Below are 22,714 nucleotides of genomic sequence, written 5' to 3' on the forward strand. Positions count from 1 at the left end.
AACTTATTTTACTTATCATTAAGAAGACATAATTAAACTCTGAACAATCACATAAGCAATAGTTGGTAATTTTTGGCAAACAATAAGAGTTAAATTCTAGGATAGAACCATCTGAATTGCTTATTTGATTAAAAACTTTAAGTGGCATACATACTGAAGACTTCTGTCACTCAGAACCATTCAAAGCCTGCTCTCATTAATGCACCATCAATACTGACCTATCTATTTACTCCAGTTATCTTCACAGGTATAATCTCATATCTAAGGATGCAAATGTGGTCTCTCCTTCAAAGGGGAAATTCTCTATTCCCTCAAAAATTCAAAACTATCAGTTTGTTAGTCATTCTGTCAAAATCTTAGATCAGCATCCCTTTTCAAACTGCAGACCTGGGCTTCTCAGTTTATTATCTTATTCAAGGAGCAAAAGCATTCAGGTACAATTAGACATTCACTGATTATTGTCATATTATTTACCTTGTGGTGAAATCTGTCAAGAATAGCACAAATTGTAAACCTTTTGTTGACTTTACTTTGCATAAGCTTGAGAACAAAAGCTGGTTAGGAACAATGCAACATGAACACAATTCCAGTTATTGATCCCCATATTTAACATGCATTTTAATACTACCAGTCAAATTCAAAGTCCCCTTGCAGTTCAGACAAAAGTGTCCAATTTCTATTTCAATTATTTGGATGCATGACATCTACTTTCTATCTCCCATGTTTTTTTTTGTTTTTTTTTTTTTTTTTTTTTTTTTTTTTTTTTGAGACGGGTCTCGCTCTGTCGCCCAGGCTGGAGTGCAGTGGCCGGATCTCAGCTCACTGCAAGCTCCGCCTCCAGGGTTTACGCCATTCTCCTGCCTCAGCCTCCCGAGTAGCTGGGACTACAGGCGCCCGCCACCTCGCCCGGCTAGTTTTTTGTATTTTTAGTAGAGACGAGGTTTCACTGTGTTAGCCAGGATGGTCTCAATCTCCTGACCTCGTGATCCGCCCATCTCGGCCTCCCAAAGTGCTGGGATTACAGGCTTGAGCCACCGCGCCCGGCCTCTCCCATGTTTTAAGACAAAATTATTCTCCAATACTAATGATATTTTTGTTTTGTTTTGTTTTATTCTACTTGTTTACTTATTTATTTTACTTACATGTTATAGTATCTAATTATCTTCAGAGAAAAAAAAAGTCTTCAGATAATCTTTGAAACTAAAATTATCTTTAAAATGTCCTCCAAAATACAATTGGCTATATTTTCTAATTCCAAACAAAACTTTAATCCATTTAGTAACCTGAATTATATTGTGAGTTCATCAGAAAACCATTTTGTCTTAAAAAACATATATTTCATGGAAGCATTGTCAAGGCTTTTCTTGGCCAAAATTATTTCAGTAACATTTGATGGGGGAAAAATTAGGTAATTCAATAATTTAGCCATATTTGTTCATGGGCTAAAGAGGACTCACTTTTCCTTTTTTTTTTTTTTTTTTTTTTTTTTCAGATGGAGTCTTGCTCTGTAGCCCAGGCTGGAGTGCAGTGGTGTGATCTCGGCTCACTGCAACCTCCGCCTCCCGGGTCCCGGTTCAAGCAATTCTCCTGCCTCAGCCTCCTAAGTAGCTGGGATTACAGGAATGCACCACCATGCCCAGCTAATTTTTGTATTTTTAGTAGAGACAGGGTTTCACATGTTGGCCAGGCTGGTCTTGAACCCCTAATCTCTTGATCTGCCCTCCTTGGCCTCCCAAAGTGCTGGGATTACAGGCGTAAGCCATCGTGCCCAGCCAGTACTCACTCTTTCTTGAGGAAAACCTTTTTCTCTAGAATCTGCTTTTGATAGTAAGTAATTGTCATCACCAGCTCTTTCTGTTTTTCCTCACTACAGACTGCAACAAATGCATTTCAGGTTAACTGCTGTTTCTAAGTAATTAAGTTCTTTCTATTGTAAATTATTAATAACTTTCAGCATAGATTCCATTTATTGAATGTGGCTTTAAATGTGTCATTTTAAGAATAGCTTGTCACATTTCAAATGAATAATATCACAGTAGACCACCTTAAGGGTTATGGCAAGACCAAAGCAAGGAGGGAGCTTTGTTTATTTTGGTCTTAGGAACATAAATGCTTTAACCTTTTAGAAAGAGATCATTATTTGGTTCAATATTACACCCACTCACATTTTCATCGGTTTTGGGTAATCATATGCAAAGGATTACACTCACAGGTTTTACTTTATGTATACATGCAGACTGATTTTAGTATTTTTAGTTAGATATTTGATTTGGAGGAAGGACTAACTGCAGAGTGTTCTTAATAAGCATCAGTTAAAAAAGAAATTATCTTTTCTGGAAAAATGGAGTGTGGTAAAAGGGAATGGTTATTATCTTCATTTCAAACTATTCCTAGAAATGTTTTACCTGAGTATTTTGGTCAGTGGCATTAAGGGGAAGAAAGGAATGTACTGAGACTTTGTCCAAGAGAAATAGGAGCCTGGTTATTTCATCTGGAAATGGAGTCATTTTACAGCCATTTAGGCCTCTAGACACAAAAGTGTTCTGCAGTCTGCATCTTTGTTCTCAGTGACAGGGCAGAACCCTGTGCTCAGCAGAAGGAGTGGGGGCTTCTGTAACTTGGCTCCCCGGAACAAAAAGGAGCCGTTTATGGCTCAGAGTTTACATAATGCATGTAACTATCCAGTAGATCTCTTCACTCTTACTGAGCTATGATATGTACCGAAATTACATGAAGCCCATTATCTCTTATAACAAGATGTTTAGATCACCTGCAATTTAGGATCATAAGTGCCATCTCAAAAATATCATTTGGATTCAGTCAACATCAAAATTTATCTATGCATTGATTCTTCCAAAAAATATTGTGTTAATTCCACATTTTAGGACCTTTGGACCACTAATGCTTTTTTCTTTTCTAACTTGGTATTCCTTCCATCTTACATTTATCCATTCTTTCATTTATTCATTCATTCATTCAACTAGTACTTATTGAACCCCTATTCCCTGCATAGTTTTATGTTAATACTATAAGGCATTCAAAAGAAGTATGAGAAAAGGTATTCTCCTATATCCTATCAAATATTTAAATGACACGTGACAAAATAAGATTGAGCACCAAAATGAGTGGGAAAAGGAGTTCAGAAGAGAAATGTCTCTGTGTGGATAGTAATGGTCTAAAGTAGTTTCATTTTAGAGTCATCTTAAAGCAAAAATTGTCAATTAGCTCCCTTCCACAGCCTCCTTTTCAGCATCCCTGACTCCAGGTACTCACTGCCCTGATGTGACCCTTCTCCCATTCCTCCCTGAGTCACACATACATAAAGCACCAGGGAACCCCACTATGAACTTCTCCTCCCAATTAGGCCTCATAAAGCCTTTTTCTCTCCTCTCCATTTTCTATAGCTCATCCAATCTTACCTAGAAAGCAGAATAACTTCTATCTGGTTTTCTGCTAGGAAACTCATATATTAATTAAAGATATAAATTTCCTACATATCATATGCTTTCAGGACTAATTCAAGGAGATGGTTTGGTGAAGATAATATTGAAAAACCTTTAGGCAGGGTGGTAGTAGTAATATTTTTGACCAGAAGTTCAATCTGTGAATCCACATGTTCTGCCAATACAACAGGCCAGTACACAATGACAGCATCTGTCTTAAATTGGCTTCCCTGAAAATGGGAAGAGATGAGGTGTTGATTGGAAGAGATGAGGTGTTGATTGCAAAACATTCACATGGAGAATGCTCTCAGAGATAGGCCTGTAAAAAAGTGAAGAATGCAGTTGGCAACAGAGGAGCTGACCCTCAAAGCTGTTGCAATTGAGAACTCATCCAATCCTACAAGGAGCTCTGGGGCTGGGATGACCCCTCAAGAGGCCTCTTACTCCCATATCAGCCGGTCATTGACCATAAGCTGCCTTAGAGGGAGTAGTTCTGTGATTAAGGCGGTTGTCTGTGGCAGCAGGTTATTTCCAGTGAGAAAGTGAGCTGAAAGCAGCCAATATACCCAGCACCTGGGGGATGGTGGAGGTGTTATTCCAAGAGAAGAGAGAATCTGAAAGTGGACCAAAGTACAGGTGCAAGATCAGGAGAACACCTGTGAATATGAAGTTGAACGTTGAACTCTCAAGTTTCTTTTTTTGTTTCCTTTTTTTTTTTTTTTTTTTTTTTTGAGACAGAGTCTTGCTCTGTAGCCCGGGCTGGAGTACAGTGGCTGGATCTCAGCTCACTGCAAGCTCTGCCTCCCGGGTTTATGCCATTCTCCTGCCTCAGCCTCCGGAGTAGCTGGGACTACAGGCGCCCGCCACCTCGCCCGGCTAGTTTTTTGTATTTTTAGTAGAGATGGGGTTTCACGGTGTTAGCCAGGATGGTCTCGATCTCCTGACCTCGTGATCCACCCGTCTCGGCCTCCCAAAGTGCTGGGATTACAGGCTTGAGCCACCGCGCCCGGCTTTTTTTTTTTTTTTTTTTTTTGAGACGGAGTCTCGCTCTGTCACCCAGGCTGGAGTGCAGTGGCCGGATCTCAGCTCACTGCAAGCCCCGCCTCCCAGGTTCACGCCATTCTCCTGCCTCAGCCTCCCGAGTAGCTGGGACTACAGGCGCCCGCCACCTCGCCCGGCTAGTTTTTTGTATTTCTTAATAGAGACGAGGTTTCACCGTGTTAGCCAGGATGGTCTCGATCTCCTGACCTTGTGATCCGCCCGTCTCGGCCTCCCAAAGTGCTGGGATTACAGGCTTGAGCCACTGCGCCCGGCCTTTTTGTTTCTTTTTTGAGACAGAGTCTCACCCTGTCACCCAGGCTGGAGTGCAGTGGCACGATCTCAGCTCACTGCAACCTCCACCTTCTGGGTTCAAGTGATTCTCCTGCCTCAGCCTCCCAAGTAGTTGGGATTACAGGTGTGCACCACCATGCCCGGCTAATTTTTGTAATTTTAGTAGAGACGGGGTTTCACCATGTTGGCCAAGCTGGTCTCGAACTCCTGACCTCAAATGATCCACCTGCCTCGGCCTCCCAAAGTGCTGAGATTAAAGGCGTGAGCCACCATGCCCAGCTAAAGTTATTTTTAAGACTAGGCTTCCCACACTTTTATACTTAACTTACATTTATATTCCATGATTAATAAACTAAGTTCAATGACTCAAGACAATTGTCCCAAACCTCTTAATAGGGCTCCTAGCCGATATTAACATCATGCAATGAACTCTCCTCATTGCCCCGATGATGTCATCAGGTTCTGGATCATCCATTTTGAGGGACATAGTAAATATTTAATCTGAGGCTGCTATGTTGTAACTGCAAGAATACCAGCATACAATAAGTTCAGGCTTTTAACTTAAATTCCTGCTTTGTCAACTCTCATGCATTCAGAAGGAAATAATATTTTGAACTGAAATTCTACTCTTGTAATGAGGCAATAAGAAGTTTGGTTTTCTGAAATCTGTACATTTACATAGATGGAGGCAAAATAGCCCTCTGAATAACCATGGTTTTGCAAGCACTTAATTCCTCAAGTATTAAAGATGGAATTTCCTACTTCCAATTTGATACACAGTCTAAATTTTAATTTATCACATCATACTTCTAAATGGGAATATCATGAAGAGAAAGAAGTCTTCGTTTTAGAACAGGTAGTTTAACATGGTGCTGTTTCATTTGAAATATTAGGACTCTATCTTCTACCAAAAATAACTGGTGTTGAATTCAAAACATATCCCACTGAGCCAAAAATTATATCCTCTAATTATCCAGTCAAAATTTATGGTCATCTCAGTTGAGTCTCTAATCTGCTTAGGCATACTCTTTTTTGAATCATTGTACTTTCGATAGTTATTGAAAGTTGTTATTTGGGACTTTAACATCATTTTGAAATTTAACTTGAACTCCTCAAAATATCAATTATATCAAATCATGAGCTCTTTGGCCAACTTAATGCCTTTGGAATTGTAACTCAGGAGGTTGAAAAGTTATGGGGTCTGGCTGGATCCCCATAAGCATCACACGTAAAAATCGACTTCATGCAAAGGGTCTGATCATTCAATTAATTTAACTGGCAATAATATTAAGGCTGTTGCTCATTCCCTGAAAAGGAATAAAAAACTTCCCAGTAACTAACCTCTAAAGGTATCTTTGATGACTCTTCCAGGAATGACGATTATACTCAGACAAATCTACACTACCATGTCAGAGTTAAAGGACTTGGCAAAATGCTTTATAATACACAGACTGAATGCCACATGTCCTTGTATTACTTATTTTGGGGGGCAAGTAGAGCTGCTTATGAGAATATTGTTAAACCTCATTAGCAGAAACTGATTCCTCTGAGATTGTGCATACAAACAAACATTCAGGAAAAACCCGTAATAAACGTTTTTATTAGCACTAAAAGGAAAATTAGAGGTTGGGTTTACCTACTGTAGACTGGACTGAAATCAAATCTATGGTGGAGGTGGTGGGGGCATGTAGAAAAGATTAGATGGTATGAAAATAATTTATTCTTCCCAGTTTAATTTGAAATACTAATAAAGACAGATCCTTTTGTCTTTCCCTTTGAGCTTTTAAAAGGCAGGATGCTCATAACAATGCTTAATACTTAAATAACACCTTTCTTCTTCAAAGAGTTTTAAATACAGTAACTACCTATTAGGATCTGTTCCAAGCAGGGCAGGAGAGCCCCTTAACTCGAATCCAATTAATTGTTGAATGTCACATGTTACAGTACAGCAACAGTGGAAAATAGGGAGAAAATAATTGGTCTACAATCACCTTGAGCTATGGACAGTGAGTAACTGGTTAAAACCCCAAGCCTTTTTATATCCTTTAAGATCTACCATATTTTTAAATAAAATTTAATATTCCTTTCCCTTTATTACAAAACAAATATGTGTTCATTGCAAAAAAACCCCTCGAAAATGAAAACAAAGAAAAGAAAACATTTACTGAATTACGAATCAATTTTAAAGGTTGTGATGGTGACCTCATAACTTCTACGAGTTTGACCTTATAACTTTAATCAGTTCTTTGTTTTTAAAGAGTAAATTGAGTCACAGTGAAATATTGGAAGTTTAAAGCCAAAAGCAGTTCTAGCATATCTAGAGAAATGCAGGGAATCTATCAAGAAATGAGGACTAGCAAGAGACATTTAAATTATGCAACTTGCTTTTTAAAAAGTTGAAGTTATCTATTCATAAACAAGGTAATTTGGTTTCAATTTTAGCAGCCTAAATATTTACTGGAATGTGCTAACCAGATTTTGCTATTTTCTTCCTCTGAATCTTCCTTGTTCTTTATTCATGTATTTCTTCATTCAGCAACTGTGAGCTGAGAATGTGATGTGTGAACAGCCTTGTGCTGCAAGCTGAAGAGGTACAATAAAATAAAACAAAATAAAAGCCTGAGAATCCTGCTCCTATTCCCTGAGTTGGATTAATCTAATTTCTAACATTATAAGAAACTAATACCAATATATGAAAGACTTAAATAAGTACTAAGAAAATAAAAACCTTTTAGGATCTCAGATTTCTCTGGTTTCATTTTTAAATGTGACATTTCACAACAGATTCTAGATAAAGTTAATTTAAGGATTTGTTTTTCATACTACTTGAGCCTTTCTACTCTCTTGAGAAGCTAGTTGCAATACCTCATATACAATACTTTGTATAATGTAAGTTTTTCCTCTAAGAGAAAGTGTTTAAATGATGAGGTAGGAAAAAAAAATTCTTCAAGGGCGTAATAGGTAAAGATGTTCTAGTTCAATGAACTCCTTTGAAACAGGGAAGGCATTTTTCCCTCTTGTATGCCTATAAGACTCCCTCTTTACCTGCAAGGATCAAATGGATATCACCCTTTCCAGGAACTTTCTAGGTCATGCTAGCCTGCAATGAATCTCTTCCATTTTTTAAAATCCTGTGGCACTTGTACCTGTATTGTGTATGCGACATGCATACAAGAGAGAAGTTTCAGGCTGGGCGCAGTGGCTCACATCTGTAATCTCAGCACTTTGGGAGCCTGAGGCAGGAGGATCACTTGAGGTCAGGAGTTGGAGACCAGCCTGGCCAACATGGTGAAACCTCATCTCTACTAAAAATATAAAAATTAGCTGAATGTGGTGGTGTGTGCCTGTGATCCCAGCTACTCGGGAGGCTGAGGCAGGAGAATTGCTTGAACCCGGGAGGCAGAGATTGCAGTAAGCCGAGATAGTGCCATTGCACTCCAACCTGGAGGACAGAGTGTGCCTCCATCTCAAAAAAAAAAAAAAAAAAAAAAATTAAAAAAAAAAAAAGACAAAAGGTTTGTCGGTTATCTTCATCTTGCTCTCTGACTATATTTGCCCCCCCAGACTGGATTATAAACACTTTGAGGGCTGTATCCCTTACATTTCATTGAATTTTCCCAAAGTGTCTCCCAATCCACTGTTGTTATGTAACCTCAGGGCGTTCCATTTCCCTAAAACCCAAAGACATTGCATTGCAGTAGCCCTGCTGATCTTCACAGTGATGACTGTATATTTCAGTACATATTTTATTTAGAACTACATTGTCATTGATTTTTTTAATCAGTGTCCCTTTCTTCTTAAACATATTGATAATATTGTGGCTTTCTGTGTTTGACAGTAGAAAGGTTTTAAAATGGACACTTGTAAAATAGATGGAACAAGAGAGAGAAATTCTGCCAGGGATACCTCAGTTTCAGACAGGCTCTAGACACCAAGCAAGACAGTTACCCTAAAGCTCCAGCCTTAGAAGAGGGTACCTGGGTAGGTAGAACCATAACACCAAAACAGGAGAATGATGAGAATTCTAGTCGTCTTACCCTAACAACAATCACTTCATTGTGTATCATGATGTTATATGTCAGGATTTAGGTGGGTCATTCAGCTGTCCCATGTAGAGTTGACAGAGATCATTTGGTGGCAGTCTGCTGGCCAAGAGGCTGGTTTCAAGAGTCCAAGATGGCTTCCATTACTGACTTGTACATTGGCAGGGGTGGCTGGAAGGCTAGACGCAGGTACGATATGCACCTATATGTGGCCTTCACAGCATCGTGGTCCAGTAAGACTTTACCATGGCAACTTAGAGCTCCCAGGGAGCAGTCCAAGAGCTCAAGTGCTTCCTGATGACTTAAAATCTTGTCCTTTGCTTTATCCTCTCAAAGTGCTACTTAATTAAATAAGAGTCTTAGGAAAAATGTTTTATGTTTAGTAAAAACATTCTATTACTCTACTTTTTTAAAAAAGTATTTTTTTATTTTTGATATTGTAAAGATCATACATTCACAGTCATTTGGAAATGCAAGCAATATATAAAATTACATGACATATAGTAAAAGTTATCTTAAATCCTACCACAGTTAGTTACTGGAGGCTGTAGTAAACATTGTTTAGGTAGTTGTATATGTGTATAAATATACATATATTATATATATCATATATACATATACACATACATATATCAATGACTTTTATAAGTGAGACATTAATTTATATGCTATTTCATAATCGTTTTTCACTTAATGATATGTCATGGTGCTCTTTTGGTGCCAATTAACATAGACAAACCGCATCCTTTTTAATATTCATATATTACTATGTAATATAGAATAATTTATCTAATCAATCTCCTATTTGCAGATATGAGACACAATTTATTTTAATGAAATAAATTTGGACATCAAGTATTTCAGAGAAAACCCCGTCAAAATACAGCCATTTATTTTATTTTATCAGATAAGTTACATGGCTAAAGTATGACGAGGTTTTAAGTAAGTTTAGGGATGGAGAAGCCAGATAGAATAGTCTGTTTTAGTCAAATAAACAACCAAATAATAGGCAGTTCTTTAGTTTGTTTTCTGCTGTAATAACATAGGTTAACTAATACCCTAGACATTGATATGGCAAAATAACCATCAGTCAAGGTTTGCACTATACTGCAGAAACCTGACAGAGGGAATGAGAGGGAGAAGAGGACAAGGATAAAGAGAAGAAGAAGGAGGAAGAGGGGAAAAGGAGAGAAGGAAGGAAAGAAAGGAGGGAGGAAGGAAGAAAGGAAGGAGGGTCTGTCAGAATCTGTTTGAGTGCTAAACATTTTTTTTTTAATTAAAAAAAAGAAAGGAAGGAAGGGTAACTTAAATGAATCAGTGTTTCATTTTCATCTAGTTACAAGAAATAGAGAAGTAAAAAAATCCAGGGTTGGTCAGCAGCTTCACAATGCAGTCAGGACCCAGGCTCCTTGAATCTTTTCACTCAACCATCCTATGGTGCACATCACCTTGTGGCCCCAGTGTGGCCACTTCACATCCCAGCATTGTGTCCATGTTCCAGATAGGAAGGGGAAGGTGAAAGGGAAAAGGATAAAAATGTGCAAACCAGAGAAATCAGTACTCCTTTGAAGAGATCTTCCTGGAAGTCCTAGCCAATAATTTCTGTTCACAGCTCAGAGCTGGGTAACATGGTTGCCCTTTTTTGCAAGAAGACTGGGAAATATAGGTTTTCATTTTGTTTTGTTTTGTTTTTATGGCTCGTATATAAGAAGAGGGAAATGCACATATGGGAGGCAACTATCTCTGCCACATTAATTAATGTGGGCATTTCTTATAATATGTAGGTGCATGTACACATATATATTCCCAAGAAACTTGACCTAAGAGAAGAAAAGCTATAGTGAGTAACACTCTTATTTAACTAAGAAGTCTGAATCTACAAGAGATTCATTTTAAAATAAATCTGTGAGAATTCTCAGTGAAAAGAGAATTTCTTCATTTTCAATTCGAGTTAACTACCTAATATGTAGGTGGGAAGAAAACTACAATGAATAGAAATAGCCACCTTCCTTGAGGAGCTCAGTGTAGTGACGTCAACATTTGAACAAATAATTATAATTTCATACAAAAAAATCTCTATTGCATTGAGAAATGTATAAAGGACTATGGAAAGAGTGGGAAGGCTTTGGGAAGGCATAAATGTGGAGGAGTCTACCTTTGCTCTAGGCTTAACAGATAAGAAAAAATGTACCAAGGAAATGAAATAAGAGGACTTTTCAGAGCAATGGAGCAGTAAAATGCCATCAGGTGCTGACTAGTCCCTTTAAAACATTGTACAAGAGGTACATATGTAGCCCAGGTTTCTCAGAGTTTGGTCTATGAATCATATACACTACAAGTATGATGCTCCACCTCCAGTGATTCCAATTCAGTTGAAGCAATAATACCCAACAAACTCTTCAGAACTGGCATGCACACCAAAGTTTGAGAACCCAGGGTTTAACCTGGTGAAAAGAGAAAATGGGTCAAAGAGACTGTATGCAGCACTCTCAATACCTTCTTTCGTTCCTGTCTTATGCTAGTCTAACTATATTGCTACAAATACGGTCCAACTATATTTCTGAGTTATGTTGATTTTTTTCCCGCATATGCTTCTCTTGGACACTCCCTCACTGAGGTCCTGGTTCTGATCCATAATCATACCCCTTAATTTAATCCTATCCTAAGGAGCTAACTTGGGCAGAAAGATACCAAGATGTTGAGGCCCTAGTCCTAGAATTTTAGACTTCTTTTAGTATGATAGACCCCTTTAGCTATCTAGCAAAGCCAATGGACCCACTTCTAAAAATAATGTTTTTACATGCATAAAATAAAATACGCAAAACAAAATAAAACAATTATATCGAAATACTGTTAACATTTTTAAAAAAGAAAAAGAAATGTGCTTCTTTACTAATGCTCTAAATAGCAATCAAATACATATAAATTATAGGCAAAGAAATATTAATGTGAGGGTTATTGTTGCTTAACTTGAACAAGAGTATTAAATAAGGCCGGGCACGGTACCTCACACCTGTAATCCCAGCGCTTTGGGAGGCCAAGGTGGGTGAATCACGAGGTCAAGAGACCAAGGCCATCCTGGCCAACATGGTGAAATTCCATCTCTACTAAGAATACAAAAATTAGCTGGGCGTGGTGGCACACGCCTGTAGTCCCAGCTACTCAGGAGGCTGAAGTAGGAGAATCACTTGAACCCAGGAAGCGGAGGTTGCAGTGAGCTGAGATTGCACCACTGCACTCCAGTCTGTGATAGAGCAAGACTCTGTCTCAGAAAAAAAAAAAAAAGAGTATTAAATAATAGTCTTTGACAAAGTAACAGGTATGCCATATTGAACACGAAGGTGCACGTTTTGTTTTTTCCTCCCAAGTTCATAGGCCTTCTGAAAGCATATGGGTCTCTGTGGACCCCGCATTAAGAACCCCAACAAGAAGACCATCTAATAGAGTGGTCTGCAAGTGAGGCAATGCTGTCCCCTGTGGTGCATTTGAAAAATGTAAGGGGGTGATTTTGATAATCAAAATAACTGAGGAGATGCTATTGGCCAGTAGAGGCCATGAGGTATAGAGTACCTCCCAAATCTATCAGCTGTGAATTTAATCAGCTTAACTAAAATGTTCAATAAAGTATGAGTTGATGGAAGAGAGAGATATTTCTTATTGTGCTAAAGCTACCTCAATTATTCTCTTGTTAAAGAGGAAACAAGAAGTTACTTGAAAGCATAAAATTAACTGGAAATCCAATAAAGTGTTTCATATCCTTTTCCTGATCAATAAGCATTTCATTCTCTTGAAAATAGACCATTTTTAATACCAGGCATCACTTACGGGTCTTTGCCTGAAACTTTTCATGTATTGTCCAATGGAAAATTACTAAAACAATTTTTACAGTTCTATTCTAGAAAAATATTACCTAAAATATCCAAATATCATCATCATTATTATTATTATTATTATTTTTTTTTTTTTTGAGATAGAATCTTGCTCTGTTGCCCAGGGTGGAGTGCAATGATGCAATCTCGGCTCACTGCAACCTCCGCCTTTCAGGTTCAAGCAATTATCCCACCTCAGCCTCCCGAGTAGCTGGGATTACAGACGTGTGCCACCACACTCGGCTAATTTTTGCATTTTTAGTAGAGGCGGAGTTTCACCACGTTGGCCAGGCTGGTCTTGAACTCCTGACCTCAGGTGATCCACCCGCCTCGTCCTCCCAAAGTGCTGGGATTACAGGCGTGAGCCACCATGCCCTGCTCAAATGTCATTATTAAGAAGAGTACTAGACATTCTAAGGATAATTGATTCAAATGTTTACTTTTTGTTACTTTTGCATTGTAGAGACAAACTATATGCAAAAAGAGTATAAACAAATCCTGTCTTCCATTACATAATTTTATAAATACTTAAATTTTTAAAATTCTTATAGACAAAATGTTTCTTCTTACAAACAAAATATTTTCTTCCTTATAATTAATTAGCCCCTTATTGGAAAAAAGTTATTGTATTGGCCTTTTCTTCACACCAGATAGGTTACTTTTAAAAATGCCCCTTTCCCAAATAAGGTATTGAATTTGGAAAGAAAGGTACTAACTAGTTTGAAATCCTCTGAGATTCAGTGGAGTTAAAGCCCTGGTTATAATAGACAATCTACATTCAAAGCACAGGCAGTCCCCAAGTTGCAAATGGGTTATATTCCAACAGTTAATTAGAAAAGTCTGCTGTTTAGAACTTGTAGAGACATTTTGCCATGGAAACAAAGTTCTAAATGACAGTTGAATTTCTACGTTAGCCCACAAAAGTCTATCTAACCCATAATGTGTCTGAATCCAATTGCTTCAAGGAGAGGTTTGTAACAGAACATAATAGTTTACTGACAGGCTGATTGGTGGCCCACTTTATCAGTATCTCTCAATTTAGCATTGTTGGCTTGTCGTTTTAATATTTCTTCATTTTATTCCTTAAAGATAGATTAGCCAAATAATAACACTTTTCTTAAAAAGTACTTATTTCATTTCTCATAGTTGTGTCAATTATTTTAGGTCTTTGATTTATGTTAAAGCAAGGGATAGATATTCTTTTTTTCCTATGATAAAAATCAATTTCCTGACTAGGCACGGTGGCTCACACCTGTAATCCCAGCACTTTGGGAGGCCAAGGTGGGCGGATCACCTGAGGTCAGGAGTTCAAGACCACCCTGGCCAACATGGCGAAACCCTGTCACTACTAAAAACACAAAACTTAGCCAGGCATTGTGGTGGGCACCTGTAATCCCAGCTACTCAGGAGGCTGAGGCAGGAGAATCGCTTGAACCCAGGAGGCAGAGGTTGCAATGAGCTGAGATTCTGCCACTGCACTCCAGCCTGGACAACAGAGTGAGACTCCACCTCAAAAAAAAAAATCAATTTCCTTTTAAGGTTTTTGTTTGTTTGATGTCTGTTGTTGTTTTTTTAAATTTATACAAAGTTAAATTTCCTTTTCTAATGGCAGTAATCTATAAAGATTTTTTCCTGTTTGTTTTGTTTTAATGTGTTGCTTATTTAAAATGCCTTTGATAACAACTGTGACTTGACAAGTAATAACGAAAAGAGACTGTAAACAACAATATCAAATAGGTTTTCCACTTTTGCCACTTTACTCCTCTGACTCCTGATTAAAAATAAGTGGTTCCAAAATGTCTCATGTGGCAATCAAAGTTCTTCTCAATCTAGGCCAAACTTCTTCTTTTGCCCTGTATCTCCATGCCTTCCATCAAAAACGTTTGTGCTGGCTCATTTCTTACCCCTAGGCATACTTGGCATTTTCTCACTTTCATACCTTTGTTAGCTATCTTTCCTATAAGAGGGCGCTACTCTGATCATTCTATTTGAAGCCTATTCTTCAAGGTTCACTTTAAATTTCACCTCTTCTGAGCTAACATGAAATAATGGAAAGAGTGTGTTAAGAGCTGTTAAAGAAAAAGTTATTAAACAATGTTTGTCAAAGTATGATAAGGAGGATTTTATTCAGGGTGATCATAATAGGTAGAGGGACTATTGCAATGGGGGCCTTGCAGCTGGGGAGAGAGATTGGGCACAATTCCCAGTAAAGCATGGGCAAGTAAGAATTTGGAGCCACGGAGCAGTGCGGGGGTCAGCAGGTGTGCCTTGAATTTTAAAAACTTTATAGATAAAATCAGGTGTAAGAGTGATTCCGGCTAAACTGACCTAATAGGATTCTTGCTGAAGACAGACCAGAGTGTTTAGACATCACCCAAGAGATGGTGGAGAATGAGAAACTTGATCAGATATCAAGGATGACCAGTTATCAAGAACAGGAGTTCTTGCTAAAGTCACTTAGCAGGGTTCTTTGCTAAACAGAATTTTACAAGGAAGTGCACAGAGGGACTTAGGCTTGGCCCCAAAGAATCTTTGTCAGAGTCATACAGGCCTAGGTATGAATCCCAGCTCTGTCACTTTCTTAGCTGTACATATATGAATATAAGTTTAACCACTCACAGCAATGTTTCTCGTCCAAAGAGTGAGACTAATAGTACTTTGATCACAATGTTGTTTCGAACATTAAATAAAATCAGTTAAAATTTAAAAGCACAATGGCTATCTTTGATCATCTTATAGCAACTGATTGCTTGTCCTTTTGAGCTCTATAGCAAATGTTAGCTGAGCTATTCATGTCAAATGTTATATCTCTGAATATATTTTTGCATGAATGTATTTTGTCTCCATAACCAGGTATTTTAAGTTTCTCTGGTTAAAATCTATTAGTCAAACTCCTGGCTAGGACTTCAGAAATTAGAAACCATGCTACATATTTCAGACAGAGGAATTTCATTTAAGAAATTAGTCACATAGATGTTGGAAGACTGAAAGAGCAAATGAGGGATGCTGGAAGAGGTGACTATGACCTGCAGGGCAGCAGAGCCAGGGGACTAAATGGGAAAATCTAGGAGTATGAAGGAGAGGGTCCCTCATATAGTTAGCACTCAGGTCTTGAGGGAGATGTCACGTGGTTGGTACTTATGCTGACAAGAGGGCACGGCTGACTGGTCCTGGTAGCCTTGAAGAAATGTAGCACTGTTTTTTGTTTTTGTTTGTTTGTTTTTTGAGATGGAGTCTCACTCTGTCACCCAGGCTGGAGTGCAGTGGCATGATCTCGGCTCACCGCAACCTCTGCCTCCCGGGTTCAAGCAATTCTCTGCCTCAGCCTCCCCAGTAGCTGGGATTACAGGTGCCCCCAGCCCCCACCATGTCCACCTAATTTTTTTGTATTTTTAGTAGAGATGGAGTTTCACCATCTTGGCCAGGATGATTTTGAACTCCTAACCTCGTGATCTACCTGCCTCGGCCTCCCAGAGTGCTGGGATTACAGGCGCATGGCCAGCACTGTTTTTTGCCGTAGAATTTGAGCATGTTTCAGTACATCTGTAGAACTGGCAGAGCAGAGGAAGAAAAGAATTCATCCTAAGTAAAGAAAGCTATGAAAAGTTTGCTTCAAGATCAATTGCCCAAGGTTAGAGGAAAAGGCTTCATGGAACCATGTTATCTATTCCATAAACTCATGCCTGAGTCCTAGAGCGGCAAACAAATAAATATAACTAGATGCTTCACTGTGATGTACATGGGACTTTTGGAACTGAAGACAATATCAACAGGAGATGATGCCTGTGAAAAACGGTGTCTTGGTACAGGCATTAATGCCATTAAAATTAGGAGTTGGCAACCTGGCGCCGTGGCTCACGCCTGTAATCTCAGCAGTTTGAAAGGCTGAGGCAGGTGGATCACTTGAGGTCAGGAGTTCAAGACCAGCTTGGCCAATATGGTGAAACCCCGTCTCTACTAAAAATACAAAAATCAGCTGGGCGTGGTGGTGGGCGCCTGTAATCTCAGCTACTCAGGAGGCTGAGGCAGGAGAATTGCTGGAACCCAGTAGGCAGACGTTGTGGTGAGTCAAGATGGTGCCATTGCACTCCATCCTAGACCAACAACAGTGAGGCTCCGTCTCAAAAAAAAAAAAAAAAAGAAAAAATCAGGGGTTGATAGCCTCAGCACAAACAGCATTGCAGTTGGGGAGCTTTGCTGACTTTGGAAGCAATAAGAGAAAACAATTCAATGAGCCAGAGGAGGAAGACGGTAACTGGGGACTGTGTCTTGAAGTGTTCCTTCCCTAAAAGCAAAGGAAACAAGGCATAGAATACAAAGCAAATCCCTGGGAGTTCTTAGGATCTTCTGGAAGAAATCTGAATGTGGATAGGAAAAAGTATGAATACTCTTTGAGACTTTTACTACAACCTTATTTTTACTCTTAGTCTCCTGTAGCTTGGGAAAATGGGCTATATTTGAATATCTTTTCTTGTTTTTTTTTTTTTTTTTTTTCACTTTTCTTCTTTATTTATTTTTTTTGCATTTGTTTTTGTTTTTTTGGAGACAGGGTCTCGCTCTGTCACCCAGGCTGAAGTGCAACAGCGGAATCTCGGCTCACTTGCAACCTCTGCCTCTTGGGTTCAAGCAATTCTCATGCCTCAGTTTCCTGAGTAGCTGAGATTACAGGCAGACGCCAACATGCTGGGATAATTTTTGTATTTTTAGTAGATACAAGGTTTCACCACATTGGCTGGGCTGGTCTCAAACTCCTGGCCTAAAGTGATCCACTCGCCTTGGCCTCTCAAAGTGCTGGGATTACAGGCATGAGCCACTATGCCCGGCACATTTCTATTGTTTTAAGCTATTAGCTTCTTTAATTTGAAGCTGAATGTTATTTGGTAAAGTCATAGTTCATTATTTTTAAAATAAGGGTCTCTTTATTTTACCTTCTTTTAGTAATGCTAAGTATTATTAGTAATTAATTTTAGCTTTTGTTCTTTTTCGGTATAATAATTCTGGGTTTATGTCTCATATGTACAGTAAAGAAAAAATAAAAGCAAATTTCAGATGTGCCTTGATTTTTAAAAACTTTATAGATAAAAATTTCAAATCAGTAAAATTGGTATTTAATTTCATTAAAAGTCTTCAATTTATAAATGATTTTCCTAGTTTTTCCCATTACTATATGTCATTGTCTTTATTTCAGAGATGCCTGCTTCAATTTTACATTATATTTAAAAATAATAAAGGCAACTTGGTCTTTACCTACCATGAATAGATTGTTGATTTGTCTGGTAGTTATAAAATGTGATTTGGTTTAAATATTTACCTCTGAAATTTGAGGAAGACCTTTCTCAAGTTTGGTGAATTGTAGCTGGATTTAGAGTATCTGAATTTTCATTTCCTAACTTATTTAAATTTTATTTTTATTTTGTCCAGATTAAAGTCTTATTGTTATCTTGGTAAAGTAGTGCTCTGATTTTGAAATTTCATTTTTTTTTTTTTGAGGGAAAATAAAAGCCAGGCAGTTGGGCAGTATTTTTAGAATTCCAAGTCATCTTGTGCCTCATTATTCTTGTAGATGCCTATCTCCTTCTTCTGTCTTTAAAACTGATTCATATGTCATCTGGTTATGCTGGATAATGATTGTGGTGTGTTCAACCCCAGGGCTATTATCAAAGCATCCTAAAGTGGTAAAAAAACATCAAAGAGCTGTTGACAGTCCAAAAGACAAATATAGAAGCTTTATTTTTTCAACCTAGAGAAAATCCTTATAATCTGTCTATTATTGTATAGCCCCTTCAGATCCGGAAGCTATTCAAGAAGTTCTGACCAGTAACCAGATAAGTCTTTTCCCTTTGGAAGTAACTGTCCCCAATAGCATTGCTTTGAAACCATATCATTAACATTGACAAATTTGGACTATTAGGATTATCATTTTGTGATTAAGGAATTCCTTGGTCTTTCCTAATTGCCTTCTCTATAAAGAATAAGCAATATAAAAGACATGGACCATACATGAGCAGTTTTTCTGAACACTTGAGCCAACTCTAGTTTAACTCTATGTTACAGAGAGGAAAAACATTCTTATTTGTGAAAGTTGACTCTTGTTTGAGCTGGTTCCTCTAAGATGGTCAATGTATGACCCATGGACTACCCTCATCAGAGTCTCTTGTTTATAAAATGCAGATTCTTGAATCCAAATCTTGGGGTGAGAAGGGAGTATGTAGTGGAACCACTATAGCTTAAACAAGTGCCACAGGTGATTTTTATTCATGTCAAAGTTTAAGAACTACTTCTCAAGGACAATTACTCTTTAGTTTAGGAAAACACTTTAATGAAGCATCTTGGTTTTGAAATAAAGCTAAGGTTCCATGGTTATTCTGGATAAAAGTGGGACAGAAAACAAAGAGCCAAATTGCTCTGAGTAAGAATAAATTAACAAGAATTTGGGAATTGCCCCCCTGGTGTTTGGTTTTTTTTGTTGTTGTTGTTGTTGTTTTGAGATGAAATTTCACTCTTGTTACCCAGGCTGGAGTGCAATGGTGCGATCTCGGCTCACCACAGCGTCCGCCTCCCAGATTCAAGTAATTCTCCTGCCTCAGCCTCCCGAGTAGAGTAGCTGGGATTACAGGTATGTGCCACCACGCCTAGCAAATTTCTGTATTTTTTGTAGAGATGGGGTTTCCCCATGTTGGTCAGGCTGGTCTCAAACTCCTGACCTCATGATCTGCCTGCCTCGGCCTCCCAAAGTGCTGGGATTACAGGCATGAGCCACTACGCTTGGCCCGCCCCTGGTGGTTTTAAAGAGTGGTGGCTTTAGGAGTCCCAGAAATTCAGAAAAATGTAAAGAGGATTCTTGTTAGGGTGAGGGACCACAGCAATATAGTGGCATCATTCTCTGAAGAGAATGACGGCTAGTGAGAAATTCCCTATGGTGGGAATGGCCAGCATTCAGTGTGAAGTCGCTTCCTATTCTGTGTCTTGTTTCTTTTGCTTTTAGGGAAGAAGCTGTTCCATTCATAGGAAAGCACAGAGTGGGATGGAAATGGGAACAGGATCAGGAATTCAGAGCAAGTGTGTACCCTGGCCAAGTTCCTTTCCAAGAATCCTTGGAAATGTGGAGGAAGGTTCTGGATTTTCCCAACCTCACCAAATCACAGTTAGCCAGGACATCCTAATCATGCAGCTCACATTTATTTATTGAGCATCAAGCATATACTAGGCATCTTCACACATTATGAAATTTAATCCTGCAAAGTAGGTATTTTATCCTTAGTTTATAGATGAGGAACTGAGGCCAGAAAGTTTGGATAACAAGCCCAAGATCGATCAATCAATCAGTTAGCAATAGAGCTGAGACTGAAGCCCAGATCTTTCTGACTCCAAAGCCTGTCATTCCTGCTCTACATTATACTACACCCCTTCTCAGAGATTAAAAAAACTCTGGCCGCCTTAACTGGTGTACCTCCAGGTCAACCGCTTCCACCTCCTTCTCCTCTTTCAGACTTGCACCTGTTCCCTAACCAAAGAGAGGAACAACAGCAATAGTGTTCTGTCTGGATCTGTTCAGAGTTAGGGCCACCAATATTGTTCAGCGAATTCAGTCGGCACACCCCTCCCACCTCAATCTGCTGTCCCATCTCTCCTCTTCATCACCAAACTTCTTTTTTTCCAAACTTTCTAAATAGTCTCCACTTGCTGTTTGACTTCATCTTCGTCTTTCTCTTTAACCCACTGTACTTTGTCAAGAACTGTGAAGGGTCTGAGATTTTATCCTCCTTGCAAGCTAATCACTTAACCTGCTATAGTTTCATTGAAGCTGGCAGAAGATGTGGGCTTTGGGGTCAAAGGGCTGTGTTACTCATGGCACAGCCAGCAAGCAGTACCAGTGACATGTTCAGTCAGTTCCCTTGCCCCCAGGTCTTACCTGGAGCTACATGGTGTGGTTCAGGTGAGTGATGCACCTGCAGTGAGTTTGCCTCACACGTGAGAAACTCTAAGCTTAGGAAATCCCCTATCTTTTTATAATAGGCTGCAAGAAAACCTGCTTGACCTTTACCTCCAAAGACATTATCTTTACTATATTGGATGGTAAACAAATGTGCCCCTGCTCTTCAGCGGCGGGACGGGGGTTGGAGGGTGGAGGGTGGGGTGGGGGACACTATGTATATTTTCCAAGGCTGTCTGACCAAAAAAAAAAAAAAAAAACAAAACTCCTTGAAAATATAGTCTAAAACAAAAGCTGTTAGTGCCTCTGCTCACAAGACATACAGAAATACCAGAGTCCCACAGAGACTTGTTTTCCAGCGCATTTCTGCATTTCTTCCCACTAGACATGCAGAAGATTACTCTCTTGAAAATGATCAGTGATCTAATTTCCCAACCCAACAACCTTCTAGAATCCCGGAAACAAACTCACAGGACAATAATCATCCAAGAAATATCTATTGGGTAGCTTCTATGTGCCAGACACTGTGCAGGCCCAAAGAGACACAGTCTTTGTCCTAATGTGGGGAGCAACAGACATTAACCTAGTAGTTACACATACCAAAATGTAGTTACAAGCTGTGGTAAGTCATAAGAGGGGAGGGTACATGGTGGTAAGAGAGCTGACATAACAAGGGATCTTCAATGTATCTGGGAGGTCAGAAATGTTTTTCCCAAGGATATCCCTTTCAAGCTGAGACCTGAAGGATGAGTAAGAGATAGGATAAATAAAGGAGAGAATGGCATGTGCATAGAGCCTTTGGCTGTTGGGATCACAGCATTTTTGAGAAACTGAAAGAGGACCAAGAAGTTTGCCCAGGAAACGAGGTGAAAATGGTGTGAGATGAGGCTGGAAAAGGTAGGTAAGGCCAGACCTAGCATGGTCTTGTAGGCCGCCTTAAGAATTCTAGACTTATCCCAGAGCAATGAGAAACTGTTTAAGGAGTTTTTTGGCATAGTGACATAGTCTTACTTGATTTTAGAAAGATAATTTTGACTGCAAAATGGAGACTGAATGGAGGATCCCAGACTGTATACAGTGAGACCGAATTAGATTGTTGGTGATCGGAAAGAAGTGGACCAATTAGATTTTAGAAATAAAATTGCCAAGAGTTAGTGCTGCAACAAACATGGAGAATGGAAGAATGGAGGTGAGGGAGACATCAGGGGTGACTGACTACTAGATGTTTGATTTGAATAACTAAAGAGTTCATGAACTCAGTTGGACTGAACTTTGCAACTCTGAGATATTAAGTGGCCATGTCAGTGAAGCACTTGGAATTTAGAGGAAGGGTCTAACTTTGAGTAGTGGATCAGATTTGGCATTTAGAGGAAAGGTCTGGGTTGGAGGCATATATGTGGAGATCACTGGCATACAGATGACAACTAAAGCCATTGGCATGGGTGATGCTGCTTAGGCCAAGAGATTACAGTGAAAACAGAAAAGAATCTAAAACTGAATTTTAAGGTACTGTTATATTTAAAGGTTAGGGAGAGGAGCAAGAATATGCAAAGGAATCAGAGAAGCAGTGCCTAATAAAGGAAGGAGGAAAACCAAGAAAATGCAGTGTCGAAGGAAGCAGAAATGTTTAAGGAAGAATAGTGGTCAGTGTTGAGTATTGTTGAGAGGCCAAGAAAGATGAGGATTGAAAATGGCTCCTATTTTATTGATTTAAAACAAGTGAAGCATTGAGAAGAGAACTTGTTCAAAGCCAACATAATTTCTTGACCCTCTCTGTGTTCCCAGAGAACTCATACTGGTGCACATGCTAGGGTCATTTACATGTGGGTTTTCTTCTCTCCAAAGGACATAAATTCCGCAGTCTTCACTTTACTTCACCTAAATGCATTGCATATTATTGATTATAATCTCTAGGTCTTCAATAACATTCTTAAATTATGTGTTAGTCTTCTTCAAAAACATGTAGGCATGTCCCAAACACATTTTTTTAGACATAGTTTTTAAAAGTGCCATTTCTTGGCCTCTCCCTGAACAGAGGAATCAGAATCTTGAGGGGGTAGATGGCAAGATTCCCTATTTTCAAAAAGCTCCTGA

General features: G+C 38.9%; 1 protein-coding gene across 1 annotated transcript in view; it reads right to left on the reverse strand.

Annotated features, from left to right (window-relative positions):
- Positions 1-22,714, reverse strand: part of MED4 (mediator complex subunit 4) — a 1,135,161-nt gene that overhangs the window by 914,178 nt on the left and 198,269 nt on the right. The gene's annotated exons all lie outside the window — the stretch shown is intronic.

The sequence above is a fragment of the Macaca thibetana genome, chromosome 17 (genome assembly GCF_024542745.1).
Source record: "Macaca thibetana thibetana isolate TM-01 chromosome 17, ASM2454274v1, whole genome shotgun sequence".
In the NCBI taxonomy this organism is placed as follows: Eukaryota; Metazoa; Chordata; class Mammalia; order Primates; family Cercopithecidae; genus Macaca; species Macaca thibetana.